This window comes from Mytilus galloprovincialis, chromosome 11, assembly GCF_965363235.1.
Source record: "Mytilus galloprovincialis chromosome 11, xbMytGall1.hap1.1, whole genome shotgun sequence".
Classification (NCBI taxonomy): Eukaryota; Metazoa; Mollusca; class Bivalvia; order Mytilida; family Mytilidae; genus Mytilus; species Mytilus galloprovincialis.
In genome coordinates this window covers 8,375,836-8,383,260 of record NC_134848.1, presented here as the reverse complement: position 1 = coordinate 8,383,260, position 7,425 = coordinate 8,375,836, and positions in this window count along the sequence as shown.

The window sequence follows — 7,425 nt, the reverse complement described above, 5'->3', positions numbered from 1 at the left end:
ATAGAAGGATCTCTCCACTAAAGAATTTAATGGCATCATCTCGACAATCTAAAAGTCTTCACTCCTATAACATTCAGCTGTATTTGTTGCAACACTTCCCTCATGGCTAAATGACAATAAACAACTCACGACAACAAACAAAAACATGGCGATCATCTTCAATTTCTATAGAATGTGAAAAGGTGCCGTCACGTGGGTGAATAAAGGAAAGCTTTTATTATTTTTACCTGATTAAAAGAACGATTTATTTTTACATCTTCGTTGTAAGTTTCAATGGTTGTGTCCTGAAAAAGATAACCATAACAATGAATAGTAATCATTATCTTAACTGTTTATTTATTTTGTTTTTGTTTTTCTTTCTTTTTAGAATCATGTCATTGATTTAACATCTTTTAATGAACAGGAAGCAATGGAGGTGGAACATAGTGCGGCTTGTAAAAGCAGCGGTAGCAATGGTGCATGTGGAAGCAGCACTGCTAGTAATAGTGAACAAAAAGATGTAAGCATAACTCTTTTATAAATATAATTCTTTATATAACAATAATCATGATCAAAATATATTGTTTTAACATGAGAAAAATGCAATTTATAACTAATGAAATAAAGATATTTTTTTTCTTAAAAGTTTATAAATTAAATTAAATGTTTGGCATAGATTACTTATTTTACCTAGACATATATCTCACTATGTTAATTTCCTTTAAAAAGGAGACAATTATTTCATCATTTCTATGTATTTACATATACATATCATTACAGACATTAGAAAGTGATATAGAAGGAGCTAGTGAAATATCTCAATGCGAGTATATATGTTTTTTTTATTTTCAACATTAATTCATTTTTTTTATATCATTAATGTTAATCATCAAATTATATATCACGTGGTTAATTCCTTAGATGGTCACATGATTAACATTTCCTAATATGGTATACAGAAATATCACATGCAATCCTTATATGGTCATATAATTAACTTCCTAATATGGTAGTCGTGCTAACCGTTCAACTACTTTTTCACTTGTAAAATCTAATCAAACACGATGTACTTACATACGATGAACATTCTTCCCCATTCAGTACTATAATTTTCCCTTGCACTGTGTCACATAGTTCTTAACTAGACAATTTTAGTTCGAAAACACAAGAGGCTTTCATGCGGACATTTTCAATCTGATCACTTTTCATGACATGGTTCAGCAACACTCTGTTGATAGAAGGATCTATCTCTCCACCAAAGAATTTAATGGCATCATCTCGACAATCTAATATGTCTTCACTCCTATAACATTTAGCTGTATTTGTTGCAACACTTCCCTCATGGCTAAATGACAATAAACCACTCACGACAACAAACAAAAACATGGCGATCATCTTCAATTTCTATAGAGTGTGAAAAGGTGACGTCATGTGGGTGAATAAAGGAAAGCTTTTAATATTTTTACCTGATTAAAAGAACGATTTTTTTTTAAAGAAAAAAGAATTTCATCATATTTTGTTTTGTTTTCTTATCACTTATTTAAATTTTATGTATTACTTAAAAACAAATACTTTATTACAATTGTATATATGTTTTAGGAACCGATGGAAGTTGACCTCTTTGATTCTGTATTGGACGATCCAAAACGATTATTTTAACATTCAACGGAACATAAAAGACAGAAACTAGAATATTTTAAATAAATGAAATGTGTTATTATTTTGTGTTTAAAGAAACTATATATAGAAGAGACAACGAGGTGTTTTATTTTTAAACAAACTAATTGAGAAAAGAGAGAAAATAATATCAACAATTTACAAAGAGAAAGAAAGAAAAACTTTTTTCATTTTTAACTATCCTTCTCTCAGCTAGTTTGTAAGAAAATAAAGTTAGCGGTTTGTTAATATTTCTTCTTTCTTGCAATCTGTTGTGTAGAGTATTTCCTGTAAAAACAAAAATAGCCTGTCTCTCCTTCCGTTACAATTAATTCCATTTATTCAAACAAAGGATCCGCTAATTCGAAAACAGTTGGATTTTGATTGTCTGGAAACAATTGGTTAATTATCAAAAGGGATTCCTCTAATCTAGGATATAAATTAAGAATCGTTTCTCTAATCCGAAAACAAATATATTATAATTACCATTTTGTTTACCCTAATCAGGATTAAAAGGGTTAATACTCGATTTTCTAATCTGAAAACAAACAGATTATAATTAGCAATTGTTTACTCTAATCGGGATTAAAAGAGGACAAAACATTGAAGATCACAAATCTAGATTAAAAGATAAGGAATATCTTAATCCGATTGATTGAATAATGATGTGCTTAAAGGAACAAAACATTGAGGATCACTAATCTAGATTAAAAGATAAGGATTATCTTTATCCGATTAATTGCATAATAAGCTGCTTTAAATTAAATCGTGTCATAAGCTGGATTATGAAGATTATAGGGGATTAGAGGATCCTCAATTTTACTTGAGGAGTGCAGTCTCATATTACACTACCCATAAACAGGGTCGTAAATAACAAATTGGAATTCACATTTAGATTCAGCTTATACCACCTTCTCACTCCTGTTTCTATTATTACTGCCTCTCCCACCATATTTTGTTATGTCAAATAACTTCATTAATGCCTCGATTATCAAAGTAGTGTCTTATCTAAAGTTATCTTCACAATCATGAACTAAACTTTCGAAGTTCTGTGCTACCTCCTCACTCCTGTTCCGATTGTTACTGCCTCTTCTGTCGTATTTAGTCATGTCAAACAGCTTCATAAGGACTTCTGTAGATCCACATCTGTGCCACCTCCTCGCTCCTGTTCCGATTGTTACTGCCTCTTCTGTCGTATTTAGTGATGTCAAACAGCTTCATAAGGGCTTCTGTACAGAGGGTTTCTGTATATCCACATATGTGCCACTATCTCGCAGATGGTGGCATCCATTATCATGGATCATTGCTTTAAAATCGTGAATTGATCCATATTTCAGTATTTAGTTCTATTATAATCTTAATTCAATCCTACACCCCAAGGGTGACTGGGGTATAGAAATATGGTCACTTAGTCTTCTCCCGACCGGTAGTAAAACGCTTGCTGAAGTGGGGCGTCCGTTTGGCTGTGCGGGATGTATCGAGTTCGCAGTCACGTCCGGTCAGAAGGGGGACGTTAAATCCGATGCCTCGTGTAAAGAGAGTGCCACGCTCTTTGAACGGTAAGAACCCGTGCAACAACTCTTTGAGGGGTCCGTAGGTGGCCTGTTGCAATGCAAAATTTCTGTCCCTATCCAACATACCCTCATTTCCAGTGGCAGTCCAAATTTCCCCGACCATCATCCTAGATGGCCTTTATTAGAACAACCTACCTTTTGTATTTATTGTGAACTTGTTCTCGTCCTGAATATGCATGAAATATTTGCCACTGGACGTTAAGCAACCAACAATCAATCAGTCAATAATTCAATCCTGTTTCTATCTTATTTTATAGAAATAATTTTTCAAATATGACGTCATATTTAATTGCTGTTTCTGAAATTTAAATGGTTGCATGACGTAATATTGTACCTTTTCATCACTTCGTATGTGACGTCATGGTTATGAATTTTTGCGTTCATGCCTGGTTTGTCACTGAGTCGGGTGTGTCTATTTTCTGTGTTGGTCTTCAATGTATTATGTATTATGGTTTTGTTTTCTGTAATTAGTTAAGACGTCAGTTTTATCATGTAAATCTTTTATATTCATTTGATAAAATTTACTGTGTTTGCAATAGCATAAATTGTTCTATATAATAAGGATGTTCTTATCACAAGCAAAAAACCCTAGCCGTATTTGGCACAACCTTTTTCAACTTTTCATCCTCAGAGCTGTACAACTTTGTCCCCCTTTTTTTGACTTTCGAACTTTGATATCTGGGCGTCACTGGCAAGTCTTGTTTGGACGAGGGGCGTTTTTGACATAATGAATTTTAAACCTGATGCCTTTTGTTATCTATTATTCATGTGTTTCTTTGCCTTATACGTTCTGCTATTTATTTGTATTGTAGTCCTGTATTATTATTTTGTCATTTTAATGTTATATTTAACAATGCCATCAAAGTGAGAGGTTTGGCATACCACAAAACCAGGTTCAACCCACAATTTTTTTCTTTAAAATTGTCCTGTACCAAGTCAGGAAAATGGCCATTGTTATATCATAGTTCGTTTCTGTGTGTGTAACATTTATACGTTGTGTCGTTTGTTTTCTCCTATTTTTGAGTGTGAATTCACATTACTATCAGACGTGTCAATGTACTTTTCTATGCCAAATTCATGTATTTGGTTTTGATGTTATATTGGTTATTCTCATCGGATGTTGTCTAATGCTAGGTCCGTTGCTGTGTGTGTTATGTTGTGTCGTTGTTCCCCTCTAATATTTAATGCGTTTCCCTCAGTTTAAGTTTGTTAACCCGATTTTGTTTTTTCTCCATAGATTTGAGTTTTAACATCGGTATACTACTGTTGCCTGTATTCAGATACTACAAGGCCCCAAGGAGTATTGAGGATAAGGTCATCCAAACACGAAAGCTATGAAGAAAGAAATAGAATAGAAAAGTACATTATGGTAATAGTCATACCGGGGTTGGCTCCACTGATCTTCGTTGAAACCTTTCATGTATCGACCTAAGTAAGACCTTCTGTTTCTATTGTACTCACTGCCAGGTATACATAGTTTTGAGACAGAACTGAAATAAGAAAAACAGTTGATGAATATTATGCCTGTATTTCGGCTTTGAAATGCATTGCTTCTTCAGAGAACTGTCTTTCATTCTCATGTGTTTTAACCACCGGACTGATACCTCCTTGTTCTGAGAGACATCATGTGGACCTGTAGATGTCCATTCTGAGCAGCCAGATGTAAAGCCTCTAAAAGAATCAAATAATATGTTTATAAACTCATCATAGATACCTGGATTAAAATTTAATATTTACGCCAGACGCGCCGTCACCTACAACACTCGTCAGTGACCGGACGTGACTGCGAACTCGATACATCCCGCACAGCCAAACGGACGCCCCACTTCAGCAAGCGTTTTACTACCGGTCGGGAGAAGACTAAGTGACCATATTTCTATACCCCAGTCACCCTTGGGGTGTAGGATTGAATTAAGATTATAATAGAACTAAATACTGAAATATGGATCAATTCACGATTTTAAAGCAATGATCCATGATAATGGATGCCACCACGCTCGAATCATAAATATGATGTAAAATTAGACGACTGTTTTTAAAAATAAAGGTAAAATATATCAATCAGAATTTAATTCGTCTGTGTTGATTAAGCCGTGTACCATAAAATCCTAATGAAATACTCTTATAGGGATCTCTTTATAAAGACAATAACCCAAAGGCAAGAGCAAACTGCATTTATAGGTACAAAAGTTGTTTTTTTTTAAATAAAAAATTACAAGTTTGGCCTTCCCTTCTCCCGGACCCCTTCCCAGCACTTCTCTACTTTTAAGGTAAATAGTTTTTTTTTTATCAGCACACTTCTGACTTCGGTAAACACGGTGTAGAAAAACCCGAGAAGTTTTCTTCGTCTGAACAAGTACAAAGTCTGCATCTTCGTCACTACCGAGGTATACAGTTCGATATGCGGTTTAAATAGAACAAAAGAATTCGACCTCTTGTGTTTAGAAGGTAGAAAAGTGAAATGAACTTTGTATACGGTTGTCAAGATGTCACAAAAGTTACTTTCCGTAAAGTCATTATAAATATTTGCATTCACGTTGTTTAATTTTCATATTGTACAATTGTTGACAATGCAACTTGCAAACAATCGTTTTCAAAACGACCATAAGTCAAGTTGTTACGTCATTTACGGGGTCTCCTTATAAACTGCTACTTTTTTTTGCTGGACATAGAAAAAATCTGGGGAAAATTACAAAAATTGAAAAATGAATTGCCAATCGTTTCAGACCATTCCCAAAGTGGCACACCTAAATTTGACATTTGGACGCAATTTCAAAGTTGGATGTTATATGACGGGGTTTTGTTAATTATTTTTTGAATCGAACACACCCGTCCTATATATGTAACATCACATGACTTTTAAGTGATTAAAACTAATTTTTTTAAATAATATTTGCATGTTTGACATGTTTTTTTCTTTAACAATTACAATTACACCGACAGTCATAATTTCTGTATTATTTAAAAAAGTTTTGTTACACATTTTGTTACACCTTAGTTATACAGTAACCCGGATTGGTTGACCATTGTGAAGTTGAGTTTTTGGGGTAACTTAAATTTATATCGTTGTACTCCTTTTGTTTGTGTTAACCAATTGTCGTTCGGAATTATTTTTATGCCCCACCTACGATAGTAGAGGGGCATTATGTTTTCTGGTCTATGCGTCCGTCCGTCCGTTCGTCCGTCCGTTCGTTCGTTCGTCCGTCCGTCTGTCCCGCTTCAGGTAAAAGTTTTTGGTCGAGGTAGTTTTTGATGAAGTTGAAGTCCAATCGACTTCAAACTTGGTACACATGTTCCCTATGATATGATCTTTCTAATTTTAATGCCAAATTAGAGATTTTACCCCAATTTCACGGTCCACTGAACATAGAAAATGATAGTGCGAGTGGGGCATTCGTGTACTGAGGACACATTCTTGTTTATACGTCATTTATTTATCTTGCAATTTCTTGTAATTTAGTTTGCTTCTTATTTCGTTGGTGTCATATTCACCGTACGGCCTTCAACAATGAGCAAAGACCATACCGCATAGTCAGCTATAAAAGGCTCAGATATAACAAAGTAAAACATTTCAAACGAGAAAACTAACGGCCTTATTTATATAAAAAAAAAAATGAACGAAAAACAAATATGTAACACATAAACAAACAACAACCACTGAATTACAGGCTCCTGACTTGGGACAGGCACATACATAAATAATGTGGCGGGGTTAAACATGTTAGCGGGATCTATGTTTGTGTTCGATCATACAGTATAATAAGTCGGTAGTTGCCCGCGAATGGATTTTTTTTTATTCTTTGCGTCTTATTTGTTGATTGCAGTTGGTTTTTGTTTTGTGTCATGTGGAGATATGATGTGATTTTGTTTTTCTTTTGATGTGTTTGCATCTTAAATTGGGATTGCACCGAGTTATTTCATGATTTCTTTTGTGCTATATTTTCGATACATTTTTAGTCTATTTTATAGCATCTTACAATTGTCCGGCGACATAATATGATACTTTTTTTGTTCGCCAATATTATTCATATGATTTGAATTTACTATTTATATCTTTTTCTTTTCTTATTAGTTTACCTACAGTCGAAAATTTGCAAGACATTAAGAGTCTTTACTTATTTAACCGTTTTACATTAGACTCAATTTTCTCAAACACCTCTCCCTAGTTTTCAAGAATATCAAAGTTCCCTTATATTAATTTTTACTGTATACGGTG